A 16,369-nucleotide genomic window follows, 5' to 3' on the forward strand; every position below is an offset into this window, starting at 1 on the left:
ACAATGCTTCCTTTTCAACCTTTCAGGGAGGTTTTCATGGTGTAAATAATGGTATGTCATTCTCGTTGACAAGTATATTCTACGTTTAAATAGCTGGGTTTGGGCTACTTGTTGCGTGACCTGTAGCAGCTTGATTTCCTCACCAGGAAGTGAACATAAGTTATTGAAGAAGCAGTTACACTGAATGAAAAAGTGAGCTACATTATATGTGAAAAAAAATGCCGTTATCCATATTCTTTTGCTAAGAAAATGGACCAAGTGAAATAGGATATGAAAGTAACCAAATCTAGGAATTTGTTTTATCCATGAACTAATGTTAGTACTTAACCCTTTGAATGTCACCTTCCAAATGACCAAGGCCATATCAAATGTGAAGGGAAATTAACATGTGGAAGGACATAAAACTGCCAGGTTCTTTAGAACATAAATTTTTTAGGTTTTAAAGTTAATGATATAGAGCTTCTAAGGCGTTATGAAATAACTACTCAATTTCATAGTGGTTTAGAGTTGGAAAGGTGGCAGACCTTTGTTAAAAGTTTGTCAAACTATAAACTTTATTCCTATTGGTCAGGCCTCAGAAACTTAGGTCTGATGCATGCTTGGGCAGCACAGCACAGGTACTAAAATTGGAATGATGTAGAGAAGAGTAGCATGGCCCCTGTACAAGCTTGATACAGAAATTCGTGAAGCGTTCCATAATTTTGGATAGGTGCTTTTTAACAATTTTTTTTCATTATGGGTTACCTTCCTCTCATAAGACTGGACCCAAATAAATGTTAAACACTTTGAATTAATTTTGATAGTTTCAATTATTTAACTTTGAAGAATGTCATAGGTGTGTTTTCCTTTATAACCTGGAATTTTCTGATAGTTTATTATGTTAGAAGTAATGGTACAGTGGAAAAAGCTTAATTTGTCGAATGTCACAATAAGAATTTTGTCTAAGCATCTCAATATTTTTTTGGCATTCATGACTTTTTGGATTTTTGTTCTCTGTCTAGGCATGGACATGGTTAAACTAAAGAATATCTGATATCCTTATATATCATATTTCCGTATTATTTTCAAGCCAGTTCAGGATTTGGCTGCAGAATCCCTAACTCATTGAGTGGTACCCTGGTTTAGAAACTTCCATATGTCATTTGACCCTGCTTCTATAAGTTTTCGTTTTGATTTTTTAAAATGTGTTTATCCTAGTCCCAGGATTCTTCATAGCACTTGATGAGCAGTTTTTTATTTTTTTGACAAAGACATTTGCCTATTCAGTAGGTTAGTGTTTTAGAGTTTTTGTCTTTGAATCTAAATTAAAGGACAAGCCAAGGGATTCCTCAAGTATTGGGAAGAAAGGGAAACTTTTTCTACTAAATGTGTACTTCCCATATACGTGTTTTTTCTGTAGGAAGACAGGAGAAATATTGTGTTCAGTTAAAAATCTTAGTATATTAAAACTGGACGAAATCTTAGGTTATTCTGCCCAACTACTTAATTGATAAATGAAGAACCTGAAATCATAGAGCAGATAAATTACTTGCTTAGGCTGGTAAAGAACACAAATTAAAATGGTTAGGAGCTAATAATTTGGGAAATGTTAAAGCATTTGTAATTTAGTAGATGGCTAATTAGTATATTTCAAATATAGCAATTCTGTTTTGGTGTGGAGGTCGTCAGATTTCTGACTTCTGATTCCGGTATTGATTCTATCACTTCCTATGGAGATATAGGCTTTTTGGGATGGAGAATGGGTAAGTGTGCTTGCTATACAAATCAAACTTGTTTCCATTTAGCTTATTTTCCTAGTCACAGTATGCATAGTTATCTATTAAAACAAGTATCAATTCTTAAAATAAATAATGCGTAGGTAATGTTTTGATACCATAAGATCTTAAGTGATAATTGAGATCTTTTAAGATACAAATTTCTTTACCTGGGCAAATGATGTATGTGGCTTGGTCATAAAATGTTACTGCTGGACTTTGCAGAGTTTACATTGGTTTTCTAGGGAAGGATTTTTTAAATTTTTATTTAAGAAACAGCATAATTTGCTTCAAGAAAACGTATTTATACATAGAGTTAGGAATGATTTACTTACTTTAAGCACCTTTCTCCCAAAGTTTCTTCTAAATATGGAGGACACTTGATATATTTATATATTGATGAGATTGTTTCCAGATCTACCTGAAAGGGGAGGTCAAATCATAAATTTTGTTGAAGCTCCAATATACTTAATGCTTGCTTTTCTCTGGCTTTTAGTAAGTTAAGGCTCATGTCTCATTGTGAATATGTGATATTAATGTTTTATAAAAAGTTTAGCAATGCTTCAGAAATGGGATGTGGTTCTGTGATTAAGAAACCATAACTTATTTCTTTGCTATAGTTCTTAAAATAACTGATTGAACTGAATCTTTCCCCATTTGAATACCGAGGATTGTTTTTCCCTTTACTTTTTAAATTTGTGTCACATTCCTTGTTTTTTAGGATGAGAATCTGCAGTAATTCTCAGTCCCAGGAACTAGATTTCAGGGAATAATCTTTGGAGTTTGTTTGTTTTTAATTCTCAGAGTTCCTGATAAATGTGGGCAAAATTGAGATAACTTGAGGGAAGCTGCTATGCATGTTAAAGAATGATTGGTGACTTGTTTGAAATAATCCTTTGACAGCATAATTTTGGTTAGGTAAGATTTGACTTAAAATATACGTAGTTTTATTGCTGTAGGAAGTAACCTTTGTGGTACAGGTATAGAGAATTACATTTAGGTTGATTTTTCATGATGTAGGTAGTTCTTACTTAGTTTTAGGGGTTTATATGTTATCTTTTTCTTTTATTTACCTTTTTTTTTTTTTTTTAACCTTTAGTATCACAGTTGTTCCTAGTGTAAGAACTTGGAAAGAGGTTGTTTAGTGTGAAATGAATTGGGAATCTATTGTTGCCTGGTGACAGACAGTTCATTTCTTGACATTCAGATTCTGGTGCAAGATTCTGGTGATTTGAAAGTCATCCTAGTTAAACTATGGAAACATTCAAGTAAAACTGGCCCTCATTTTCATAAATCATCCTAAACCTGTTATTTGGATTTTCTGGTAACTTTAAATTTTTTTAAATAAAGCTGTAAAAGCAGCAAGAGTGGTTATGTTCAAATTACACTTTCTGAAAATGTTAATAATAACTACAGTTATTAGGTTTTTCTGTACCAAGTTCTTTATTTATAACATCTTGCATTCATTTGAGCTTTTTATTGTTTTTGTTTTTAAACATAGAACCAATCTAGTCTGCAGGAATAGGTAAGACTTAGCATGACTTGACTTTACATTTGAGGAAGGCACTATTTTTCTGCAGTATAACATACTGTATTTCCCCGAATATAAGACCTAGCCGGACAGTCAGCTCTAATGTGTCTTTTGGAGCAAAAATTAATACAAGTCCCGGTCTTATTTTACTATAATATAAGACCCAGTCTTATAGAATACAATATAATATAATATATAATATAATGTAATATAAATACTGGCTCTTACATATATTAATTTTTGCTCCAAAAGACGCATTAGAGCTGATTGTCCGGCTAGGTCTTATTTTCGGTGAAACACGGTAGTAATTAAGAATTAAACTGCCTAGTTCAGCTAATGATTGTGTCACCTTGGGCAACTTCTATACTAGTTTCTTAATCTGTAAATAGAATGTTATAAGTACCTATTTTATAGAGTTGTGATAGTTAAATGAATACACACACACACACACACACACACACTCACACACACACAGAGGGTGCCAAAAAAAATATACACATTTTAAGAAAGGAAAAAACTATTAAAATTGTAATACTCCATATATACTGATACAAAAGATGAATGAATACAAGTCACATTTGACTTATGCAGTTACAAGAGGTGCTCAAAGTGGTTATCATCAGCATAATTTTAATACAGTTTTTCCTTTCTTAAAATGTGTATACTTTTTTTGGCATCCTCTGTATGGATATGTACACACACACACACACACACACACACACACACACGGGGTTGGACAATTAAGTTTGCAACTAGAAAAAGTGCTGCACACCTCATTACTGAATTGCAGTACAGTCACCCTCGAAGTCCTCCCCTTGGGAAGCTGTGCCACCGACACCAGCGCCTAGTCCATCCTTCAAAGCAGTTTTGAAACTCTTTCTGGAATGGCCATCAGCGCTGTTGTCGTATTACCCTTGATGTCCTGTATGTCATCCTGTCTTCCTTTCAATATTTCCTTTATCTTCCGGTAAAGAAAGAAGCCATTGGGGGCCAGATGAGGTGAGTAGGGCGGGTGTTCCAATACAGTGATTTGTTTGTTTACTGGCTAAAAACTCCCTTACAGACAGTGCCGTGTGAGCTGGTGCATTGTCGTGATGCAAGAACCATGAATTGTTGGCAAAAAGTTCAGGTCATCTAACTTTTTTTACGCAGCCTTTTCAGCACTTCCAAATAGTAAACTTGGTTAACTGTCCATTTGAAACAAATTCATAATGAATAATTTCTCTGATAACAAACAATGTTAGCAACATCAGTGCAACAAAAACTTAATTGTCAGACCTTGTGCACATGCGTAAGATAGGATATTAACTGTGATGATACAACGTTTCTTTTAGGCTGTCTTTTTGAGGTATCTATAAAGTTTTTTTTTTTTTATTTGTTTACATTTATTCTTGAAAAATCATGCAGCAAAACTCTGACTGTTGGTACCATTCTTAGATTAGGAAGTTTGGAGTCAGCGGTACTTTAAAATTCTTTAGCTTTACCTGTTTTCTGCCTAACTTTCTAATTTCATGACCTGTCACTTTCCCAAATGCCAGCCTTTCTGAACTACTAGTTTCCAGAATTTGCTAAAATCTTTTTCTTTGGGGATCATTCTTATAATACTCTTCAAATTGATTTGAAGTTATTTACCTTTGTCTACTACACTAGTCTTTGAGCTCTTTGAAGATATAGGTAGGTGCTCAATATACTTTAATAAATATTAAAATTTTTCTGTTACCAGGTTAGAAATAGTTGTAGGTCTCAGAGTTGTTTCATTCATATTCCTTGCCTTTCTTTGATCAACAGCAGATTCTCTGATCTTCTATTTGGAGAGTTCAATATGGTATAATACAGTACAATAAAGTGGAAAAGCACTCCCAGGCAGAACAATTGGGTTCTGGGTTACCCAATTATCTAACCCTGAGTAAGAAACTTAATCTGTAAGCTGGTGTATTATTAGTATGTTTTGTGGACTTAACAAGATTGTCGAGGGTCAACTGAAATACTACGTGAAGGTACTTGGAAGAATGTAAAATGTTATATACAATATAACAATATAACAAAAATCCATTTTCAAGGCCACAGATTGAAAATTTAAAACATCTTATTGGGTTTTAGGAGTTACTACTTTGTCAACTTAGGAATTTTATCATATCTTAAGACAAAATTGAAATCTCCAAAAGCTCTTAAGAGTGTTTTTATTTGGAAGAAGACTGTGCCTTGTACAGGTGGCAAACTTAATTTTATATGTCGCTTTTTATATGTTGCTTTAAAAAGATCGGTTGATACATTCTACATGAGAGGTAAAAGTAACTTGCTTGGTTTTTTGGTTGAATTTATTGATGGTATAATATCTCCACCTTAATTTATATTAATTTAGATTTTTTTTCAGATGGGGTTTCATAGAATTTACTTTTTGATAATTGTGACTTGAATCTTGGCATTGCAAGATTGACATTAAATGTGCTATGTTAAATGAATGTGCTTAATGATTTTTGGAAAAGAATCCTCAGATAAGCTCTTTGTCATCACAAGCAAATATAGTTTTCCCAGGAATTTAGAAATTAATACATTTAAGAATATGAGTAATTTAAGACTGAGTGTTTGAAAATCTAGTTGTTATAATCATCACACACAGGTTAGTTAAGAAAAACCACACTAATTATTTGTTTAGATGTCTTTTGTGCAGCCAAGGTTCAGCTTCTCAGAGACAGATGATCTTTTTTTTTTTTTTTTGTCAATATGTATATGGTAGATGGTCTTGTGTTAATCAAACCAAACTTAAGTATATATAAACCAGATAGAGATGAAACTAATTAGTGAATCAAATCATTATTGATGTGCATTTTCTCAGATAGGGGTAAACAGATTGCTTGGGATAATGACAAGATCATCTTCATGACTAAATAGTTTTGAGCTAAATAACCTGATATATCTGCCCATTCCTGTGTGGATACTCTCCTTACTTAGACTGGTAGGGAATTGTGGATTAAAGTAAATTTGGGAAATGCAATAGATCATCTCTTTAACATGCTGAAGAGTTCCTGGACATTATCATTATCGTGTTTGTATGCTCTCCATACACGCCCCCACAAATACTCAGCTATAGGCAGTGGGGAGTAACGAAAGAACTTGAATCAAAGAGGTTAATTGGTTAGACTGGCATAGTAGTAATTGTAGAGAATGGATTTAAGAAAGAGTGCAAGGGATGCCTAGAGTTTAGTTAAGGTATTAGATTTCTCGGGCCTGAATGAGGGCAGTAATAGAGGAGTGGCATCTTTATTTAGGAGATAAGATATGCAGGATTGAGTGATGAATTTGATTTGGAGGACAAATGAAGTATGGATAAGGGTGGGGGTAGATGATGGTGCTGTCAACTGAGGGAGGGAATAAGAAAGAATAAGGTTTTGTTTTTTTGAGATGCTGAGTTTGAGGTACGTACTTGTGAAACCTCCAGGAAGAGAAGTTCAATAGTCAGTTGGATATATTACTGAAACTCGAAGAGTAGGTCTAAGGTAGAGGTAAAGGTTGATGAGTTCCAATTGTCTATATTAGTCAAAGCTAAAATAATGGAAGTAAATGAAATCATCTAGGGAGAGTATATACCAGGGGTGCCAAAAAAATGTATACAAGTGGACACTTTGGTCAGCGTTGCTCCAGCAATAGTTCACCGTAATCAAAAGTGTCTGGACACTGATGGTAACCACTTTGAGCCCCTCTTGTAATTGCAGAAGTCAAACGTGACTTGTATTCACCTTTTGTTATCGGTATATATTATTACAATTTTAATACAGTTTTCCTTTCTTAAAATGTGTATACATTTTTTTGGCACCCTCTCTATATATACATACATAAGAGAAAGAGAAGGAAAGAGGCAGAGAGGGAGAAGAGGGAGGGAGAGAGACAAGAGAGACAGAGAGAGAGAGACGGGAGAATAATGGTCTTAGGGTAAAATAGGAGTAACTAATGGGTGGACAAAGGAAAAAAAGAGCGCAGGGGTTAAACTAAATAGAACGCTAGAATGGTGACATCAAGGAAATAAAATTTCAGGACAGGAATATAGCAGAGAAGTCCATTTTGCATAATAGTAATCGTTGAGGACGGATTTTAGAAGAAGTAAAAAAGAAATCTGGAGGTTAATTACGCTATTGAAATTGTATATTGCATTTGGCCATTAAGTCATTAACAACAAAATTCAGAATTACCTGAGGGGGAAGGTTGAACAAGGGAAAAGCACATAAGCAGATATAAGTCACTGGTAATATCCTAAATTTCTGCACTGTTCACTAGCCTCATTTGGCTATTTAAGTTTAAATTAAGTTAAGCGAAATACAGTTTAATAATAAAAACTCAGTCCTTCTGTTTCACTAGCCACATTTCAAGTGTTCAAAAGCGATGTGTGGCTAACATATTACATGGTACAGATTCAGAACATGACCGTCATTGCAGAAAGTTCTTTTGGAATGTGCTGTGTCTAGATCTTGGGTTGAGTTGTGCTTTTCAAAAACATAGCTTTATTGAGATATAATTCACACACCATAAAGAATATACAGTGTGGTACTTTTATAACAAGTTACACATTTAAAAAATACATACTCTATTAACATATAATATTAATAAAGAAGTAATAAAGAAGAAATAGCCTTTCCTTTTTTGGAAAAGATGTACAAAGGATGTTATCACAAATTCACATATGCATGCAGAATTATTAACAAAGATTAACATTATGTGTCACATTTACTCCAAATATTTGGTGTTCCAGTTTCAAAAGAGTGGAAAATTTGCAGTGGATTTAAGGGGAGTGGCTGAGGAAGATTAAGAAGTAGAGACAGTAAGAATAGTTAATTTCTTTAGACAAGTTGGAACAAATATAGAGCAAGAAAGTTTGGGTAAGTAGAAGGTGTGATCAAGGATAAGATGGATAGATGAGCAAGGAAAGGTCTTTAAAAATTGAAGCATTGAAATACAATATTTTGTCTGCTTTCTCTGCCTCTAGTTTATCTATCGTAAGAGCCTGTTCTAAGCCAATTATTGTTTTAGTTTTGTTATTCTTTGTGCATAGCTAAATTCAATCCAAGTAAGTTTTCAAACTTTATGCCATTTATCAACTAGGTTTTTACTCAAGCATTGGGAGTAATGTGCTCATTTTTTTTTTTTTTAAATTTATTTTTAATTTATTGGGGTGACAATTGTTAGTATAATTACATAGATTTCAGGTGTGCAATTCTGTATCACATCATCCATAAGTCACACTGTGTGTTCACCACCCAGAGTCAGCTCCCCTTCCATCACCATACATTTGATCCCCCTCACCCTCATCCCCCCCCCAACCCCCTTACGCTCTGGTAACCACCAAATTACGTTCCCCAGATTAATTTTCAAACCCCGTGGCCATCCTGTGGTCACCGACTGCCCTCCAATCCCCTCACCCTCCCCCCCACCCCCCATAATGTGCTCATTTTTAAAGTTTGCTCCTCTCCTACAATCTCTGCAATTCATACTACATTTGCATATCAATATGGTGACATATACTTTATACGTGGGACATCTCTCTGAAATGACCATCCTTGTGCATCCCTTGAGGGAACAGTCATATGTCTTATAATTCCATTACAAGAAATTATTGTACTGTATGTAGGATATGGTCCGAATGGACTTTTTTACAACAAAAAGCCTAAATACTGCGTATACTTTCTTTAGGCCTTGTCTTTTTGCAGTGTTCCTTGCTAATTGATTTGGAAAGGTATTAAGAATTACTAATACTTACCTAATAAGAGCCCTTTTTGTGACAGGCACAATGCTATGCCCGCAGCATATTATTTGTAATTCTCACAACAGTGCAAGGCAGATGTTTTTTCAATTTTATATTAGAGACAACTAACTCAGGTTTAAAAACTGGTTTAAGATTACATGGCTTATCTGGGTCCTTGTTCTGTACACTGTAGAAGGCTCTAGTTAAACCAGGAAGAGTTTGAATTCCAGTAGAATTCTAAATCCTTTTGTTCTCTAGCAATTGTAATATGTCGATGTGCATTTCACTTCAAGAAATAAATCTCTACTGAAATGGCCTTTTAGCCAGTGTACATACGTAGATTCTATAGGAGGGAGATGGCAGGTTTGTTTTACTAACTTCTTCGTGTGTTCACAGTTTTTCAGATGCTATTTACATTGGTTATCTTAGAGGATGTTTTGTTTAGACTTAAGTATTTAAGGAGAAGGAATATTATTTCTAGTGGTCAAATTTCCATCTACTAGAGACAAATTGAATGGCTCTAGTGTTAGTAGGATTTATGTCACTGATCCTTAAACTACTTCCGATGTGTAAAGAGTGTTCATTTTCAAGTTTTGCAATGTTGGTAAGAATTAATTGGATTTCTAAATTCCTAAAATTGTTAGGTACCAATGCTACTTTTTTGCTCACCAGGAAAGCAGAATTAAGGATGTTGGAGTACCAATGGATAGATTGACATGTTAATTGTTATTGTATAATTGCCATAGGATTTATTTGGAGATTGAGGTTATAGTTTATTAGTTTAGTTCTTGATACTGACAGTATGAATTGACTTCTTTCCCTTGGTTTTTTAAAATTTTGTTACCTCTTTTTTTTCTTCACTGAGATTGAGGTTATAGTTTATTAGTTTAGTTCTTGATACTGACAGTATGAATTGACTTCTTTCCCTTGGTTTTTTAAAATTTTGTTACCTCTTTTTTTTCTTCACTGTTTACTTTGACATATTACATATGCTATTGAGGATTTAGCTCTCTTGTTTGTATGAGCTCCAAATAGAATTTCATTTAAATTGCGTAATTATGTTTTGAAATCCTCTGGAATGTTTAATTTATTCAGTATTTTTATGGAATAAGGTGTTACCTCACCTCCAGTAAGATTTCCAGATAAATTAAGTTTTCTCCTTGAAGTACCAAGACTTTGTTTTCAAACAATTTGGTAAAACTCTTAAAGTATATCAGTTAACATTACTTGCCTATGTACCCACCAGCACAGACTAATAATAAGCATATCATCCCCGTAGGCCTGGATTCCTGGATGTTCTTTAGACTAAAATGATTCTTTGAAGTCAGACAATCCCACACTCTGTTATACCAAGGGTAAATCCATAGTTGGGCGCACATGATTTCAGCTCAAAATATAAAATATTCCTGTGGTGGTTAGGTAGCTTCAGTATAGGGGCTGGTCACCAGAAAGACCCAGTAATGATTAGCCGGTTGGAACTTTCAGCCCTACTGGCATCCCTGCCTCCGGGGAGGGGAAAAGGAACTAGAAATTGAGTTAATCACTAATGGCTAATGCTTTAATCAGTTATGCCCATGTAATGAACTATCTATAAAAAGTAGTAAACAACCTAGTTCAGAGAGCTTCCGGTTTGATGAGCACATCACAGTGCTGGGAGGGTGATGCACCTGAGAGGGCATGGAAGCTGTGGCCGCCCTCCCATTCCTTACCCTCCCCCCACATCTTGCCCTACCGTGTTTCCCCGAAAATAAGACCTAGCTGGACAATCAGCTCTAATGCGACTGTTGGAGCAAACATTAATATAAGACCCGGTCTTGTTTTACTGTAACGTAAGACCCAGTATAATAAAATATAATATAATATAATAATATAATATACTGGGTCTTATATTAATTTTTGCTCCAAAAGACGCATTAGAGCTGATTGTCCGGCTAGGTCTTATTTTCGGGGAAACACGGTATTCATCTCTTTCATTTGGCTGTTCCTGGATTGTATCCTTTAGAATAAACTGGTAAAAGTAATGAACTGTTCCTGAGTTCTGTGAATCATTGTACAAATGATCAAACCTGATGGAGGAGGTTATGGGAACCCCTGCTTTATAGCCTGTTGGTCAGGCTATCCTGGGACTTGCAGCCAGCACCTGAAGCCTTGTGCAACTGTGAGCCCTTGAACTGTGGGGTTTGTCTAACTCCAGGTAGTTAGTGTCAGAAATGAGTTGATTTGCTGGACACCTTGTTGGTGTCACAGAATTGAAAACTTTGTTGAAAAACAAAATTTGTGAAAAAATTTTTGTGTGAAGAACATGCATTTGTTATCAGAAGTGTTGACAGTAAAAACAGTTCAGAGTAGGCCATTCTCCTAACTCCTCCGGGCTGTGATGTCCCTTTAGGCACACTTCTCGCTGTAGGAGGGCTGCCATCCCTTCTTCCTCTAATATCTTCCTTTCTGGTACCAGAGAGGAAGCTGGTAGCAGTACCAGAGAGGAAGATACTAATTTACTGTCTGTCTTTTTACATTCTTTCTGCTGATGCTTTTGGGGAAAGGGGTGATACCAACTGCCCTGAACTTACTTGGTAATTGTAGAAGATTGTAGTAATCCAGGAGAGATTTTTTCCCTTACCCACATTCAAAATCATTCCTTGTAAATAGAGATAACCTCTGTGATTCTTAGTACCTAAATCAGTATTTAATTATTTTCTAAGGTTTTTCTGATGAAAATTTAGCATCCAAATTGAGATATGCTGTGTGTGAAATATGCGCTGGATTCTGAAGACTTAGTATTAAAAAAAAGTTAAAATATTCAAACTTTTAAAAAAATTGCTTACCTGTTGAAAAGATGATGTTTGGATATATCGGATAAATAAGTTATTAATTTCATCTGTTTTTTTTACTTTTTTAATGTGACTACTAGAAAATTTAACATTGCACATATAGTTCATATTATATTTCTGTTGGCCACTGCTGACCTAGACTATTCTATAAAAATAAAACGCTGTGGAAGAGCTGATGCTGCAGTAAATTAAATTTACTACTTACTTTAAAAAAAAAAATCTTAGCAACTTCCTTTTTGTGGTTTCTTTCATTACCACCCTTTACAAACCATAATTGTGTTGCTATGGCTGAACACAGAAATTTGAGTTTTTAAAGTTTTTTCTTTTTGGTGTTTGGTGCTTTTAATACCTGATTATTATGAAAACTGGCATTTAGACCTTTAAAATTTTATCTTGTCTTTTGTTATTTACCAGCATGTCTGTATCAGATATGATATTTCTTATGGTCCCATTCTTTGACAAGTTTAGCTGTTGCGAAGAGAGTTTTAGAAGCCAGTTTTTATAGCAAATATCTTCACATATTTTGTAAATAGTTTGGGCTATTTTGTATTTCAGATAAACTGCTAATGCATGTTTGGATATACATTGAATATATAAACTTGCTGCTTTATTTGTATGCTTTAGTAATTTCTGGCCATTGTGGCTCCATAAGCTTGTTAACCAATTTAGTGCCCGTATTCATCTTTTAATGTTATCGAGAAATAGGTTAAATTGATTTTTGGTGTCGTTTGCTTGTAAAAGAGACTATTTGTAGTTCAACTACTTTTTTCCATTAAGTTTTTCCAAAATAGTTAATTCCTTGAGTATTTATTCCTGTACAGTAAATAAGGATGAAGAGATTAGTGAAAAGGTAGCTCACTGCTTTATTTTAATAAAGTTGTAAAATATTTGAGATGCCAAGACAATGCTTTTCAAACTCTAGTGGTAATTTAATGATCACAGAAACCTCCTTTCCTTTTGTAGCAGGGCCCTTTGATAGTCATTGCTTAGAGCTACAATCATTTGATTTTGATTCAGTTTTCTGAGTTAATAGGCTTTATTTATTTCCAGGATGGTTTTGTAACCGTCCTTAAAACACACACACAAAGATTTTTAAGAAAACGTTTTTTAGATGTAATATATTATTATAAAAATTAGTAAATTAGAGGGAAAAAAGGAAATAAATATCACCAGCAATCAATCCCTTCATCCAGAGATAAGCATGGTTACTATTTGTAACTGTCTAATTTCTGTGCTTTTTGTTTTTTTATAGTTGTGATCGTACTGTGTGTTGGTATAGTTTGCCTGTTGCATTGCATAGCAAAAGCATTTTGCCATTTAAAAATTTGAGGGTTTTAGATTTTAAAAAAAACAACAAATGCTGTTTGAATACTGTAATTATAATTGGTGTTTGTTTATATAGTTGTGATTATGCTGTACCTTGGCGTAATTTGCCAGCTTTACCTCACAGAAAAAAACATTTCTTACAATTTTGAAATTTTAGATAGAAAACTAAGTTATTTATACACAGTTATCATAATTATTTTTGATACTTTGTTTACTTGCAGTTGTGGCATCAGTTTCAGAGCTAATACTTTTAAAATAATTTTTATTTTTCAATTATAGTTGACATGCAATACTATATTAATTTCAAATGTACAACATAGTGATTAGCCATTTATATAACTTGGGAAGTGATCACCCTGATAAATTTTAGTACCCATCTGACACCATACATACTTATTACAATATTATTGACAGTATCATATTGTTATACTTTACATCCCTATGACTATTTTGTAACTACCATTTTGTACTTTTTAATCCCTTCCCGCTTTTCACCCATCTCTCCAACCCACCTTCCATCTGGCAACCATCAAAATGTTCTCTGTATCTTGGTTTGTTTCTGTTTTGTTTATTCGTTTTTGTCTTTTTGATTCTACATATATGTGAAATCATATGGTATTTGTCTTTCTTTGTCTGACTTATGTCATTTAGCACAATACCCTTTAGGTCCATCTATGTTGTTGCAGATGGCAACATTTCATTCTTTTTTATGGCTGAGTAATATTCCATTGTGTAGATGTACCACTTCTTCTTTATTCATCTGTTGATGGGCACTTAGGTTGCTTCCATATTGTAAATAATTGTAAATAATGCTGCAGTGAACATATGGACACGTATGTGTTTTTGAATTAGTGTTTGGGTTTCTTCGGATAAATACCCAGAAGTGGAATTACTGGGTCCTCCTTTGTTATAGCCTTTGTTTTAAAGTCTGCTTTGCCTGATATAAGTATTGGTGCACCAGTTTGGGTTTTTTTTTTTTGGTTGTTTCCATCTTCATGATCTCTTTTTACATCCCCTTTCAGTGTCTTTGTGACTTTTGATCTGAAGAGAGTCTTTTGTAGGCAGCATATGTAAGGGTCTTATGTTCGTATCCATTCAGCCACCCTATGTCTTTGATTGGAGCATTAATCCACTTACGTTGAAAGTAATTGTTGATAGATATGTAGCTATTACCATTTTATTATTCATAGTTTTGACCTTTATTTTCCTTCTTCTTAAAGAAGTCCCTTTAACATTTCTTATAATACTGGTTTGGTGGTGATGAACTCCTTTAATTTTTTTATGTCTGGGAAGCTCTTTATCTGTCCTTCGATTCTAAATGATAGCCTTGCTGGATAGAGTAATCTTGGTTGCAGTTCCTTGCTTTTTGTCACTTTGACTATTTCGTGTCAATCCCTTCTGGCCTGCAAAGTTTCTGTTGAGAAATCAGGTGATAGTCTTATGGGAGGACCCTTATAGGTAACTAACTGCTTTTCTCTTGCTGCTTTTAAGATTCTCTCTTTGTCTTTAATCTTTGGCATTTTAATTGTGGTGTATCTTGGTGTGGGTCTCTTTGGGTTCATCTTGTTTGGGACTCTGTGCTTCCTGAGCTTGTATGTCTATTTCCTTCACCAGGTAAGGGAAGTTTTCCATCATTATTTCTTCCAATAGGTTTTCAATTCCTTGCTCGCTCTCTCTTGTTCTGGTACCCCTAGGATGTGAATGTTGGTACGCTTGACATTGTTTGGGAGGCCCCTTGAACTATCCTCATTTTTTAAAATTTCTTTTTTTGTTTTGCTGTTGTGATTGGGTATTTTCTGCTACCTTATCTTCCAAATTGCTGATTTAATGTTCTGCTTCATCTAATCTACTGTTCGTTCCCCCAATGTTTTCTTCATTTCAGTTACTGTATTCTTCGTTTCCGACTGGTTCTTTTTATGTTGTTTTTTTTTATCTCCATTTTTATGTTTCCTGTCTCTTTTTGAAGTTCTTACTGAGATCATTGAGCATCCTTATAACCAGTGTTTTGAACTCTGCATCGGGTAGATTACTTGTGTCCACTTTGTTTAGTCCTTTTTCTGGAGCTTTGTATTGTTCTTTCACTTGTGACTTGTTTCTTTGTCTCCTCATTTTGGTTGCCTCTCTGTGTTTGTTTCGATGTCTTGGGTAGAGCTGCTGCTTCTCCCAGTCTTGGTAGAGTGGCCTTATGTAGTAGGTGCTCTGTGGGGCCCAGCTCTGTGGGGCACAGTCTCCCTGGTCACTTGAGCTGGTTGCTCCAGGCGTATCCCATGTGTGTGTTGTGTGTGTCCTATTGTAGTTGAGCCTTGATTGTTGTTAGTATGTCAGTGGGAGGGGTTGACCCACAGACTGATTGTGGGGACTGGCTGTGACTGCGGTGGAGGCGCTGTTGGGCGTGGGCTGACCCTATGGAGCAGGGTTTTCTTTAGCAGGGTTCTGGTGCCTGCTGAGTCTCTGTCCTTTGGGTGTATTGTTTGTGGAGGTGGCTGGTGGTGCTCTGGTGTGGTCTGAAGCTGGCCATCGGGTGTGTTGGTTCTGGGGCTTCTTGGGAGGGACTCTGCTGCAGGCCAAGGTCAGCCACTGCCTGTGCCCTGCCTGGGACACTTGGCTGTGAGCTCCAAAGTGATCTGCAGATGGTTGCCACTTGTGCTGGGCTTGGAGGTGCCTAGGGAGGCTAATTTGCCACTAGTGCTGGGCTTGCGGCTGCTTAGCGAGAGGTATGGGGTTCGCCAAAGCTAGCCACTGCTTGTTTGGGGTTTGTGAACCTTTCAGAGATTTTAGAAAAGTCTGCAGCATGAGCCAAGACAGGCTGTTTGTATGGAAAAGACACTGGAAGAGACCTGGGTGGGTCCACAAGTTCGGTGGGTCAGGGTCTCAGGAACAATCCAGGACAGGGTGAATGGTGTTAGCCATGTTGATGGAGACTCAGATATGGTGCCTGCCTGCGGGTGCTGCTGGGTGGTGGGACGGCTCAACAAAGGAACAATGGCTCCTGCCAGCACTTCTGTCTGGTAGAAAGGTGTCCCTCCAGCCCTTGCCCTGAAGCTAGAAAATTTAGTTCCTGCCCTTATATCTGTGGCGCCTCTTGAGCTGCTGTCTCAGCACTGGAGCTCAGAGCAAGTGAGTCCATCAGTGAGTAAGTTTGTGCACAGGCTCTTTTAAGAGGAGGGCCTAGAACTCCAGTAGTTGTTCGTCT

The 16,369-nt window shown here is 35.7% G+C and overlaps 1 protein-coding gene and 1 non-coding gene across 17 annotated transcripts in view; both read left to right on the plus strand.

Annotated features, from left to right (window-relative positions):
- WNK1 (WNK lysine deficient protein kinase 1) overlaps positions 1-16,369 on the plus strand; it is a 144,866-nt gene that overhangs the window by 2,197 nt on the left and 126,300 nt on the right. The window lies entirely within an intron of this gene.
- Positions 596-703, plus strand: LOC117029541 (U6 spliceosomal RNA). Its single transcript, XR_004424276.1, has one exon. It is a non-coding gene; the product is annotated as a U6 spliceosomal RNA (small nuclear RNA).

This window comes from Rhinolophus ferrumequinum, chromosome 10 (assembly GCF_004115265.2).
Source record: "Rhinolophus ferrumequinum isolate MPI-CBG mRhiFer1 chromosome 10, mRhiFer1_v1.p, whole genome shotgun sequence".
NCBI lineage: Eukaryota > Metazoa > Chordata > Mammalia > Chiroptera > Rhinolophidae > Rhinolophus > Rhinolophus ferrumequinum.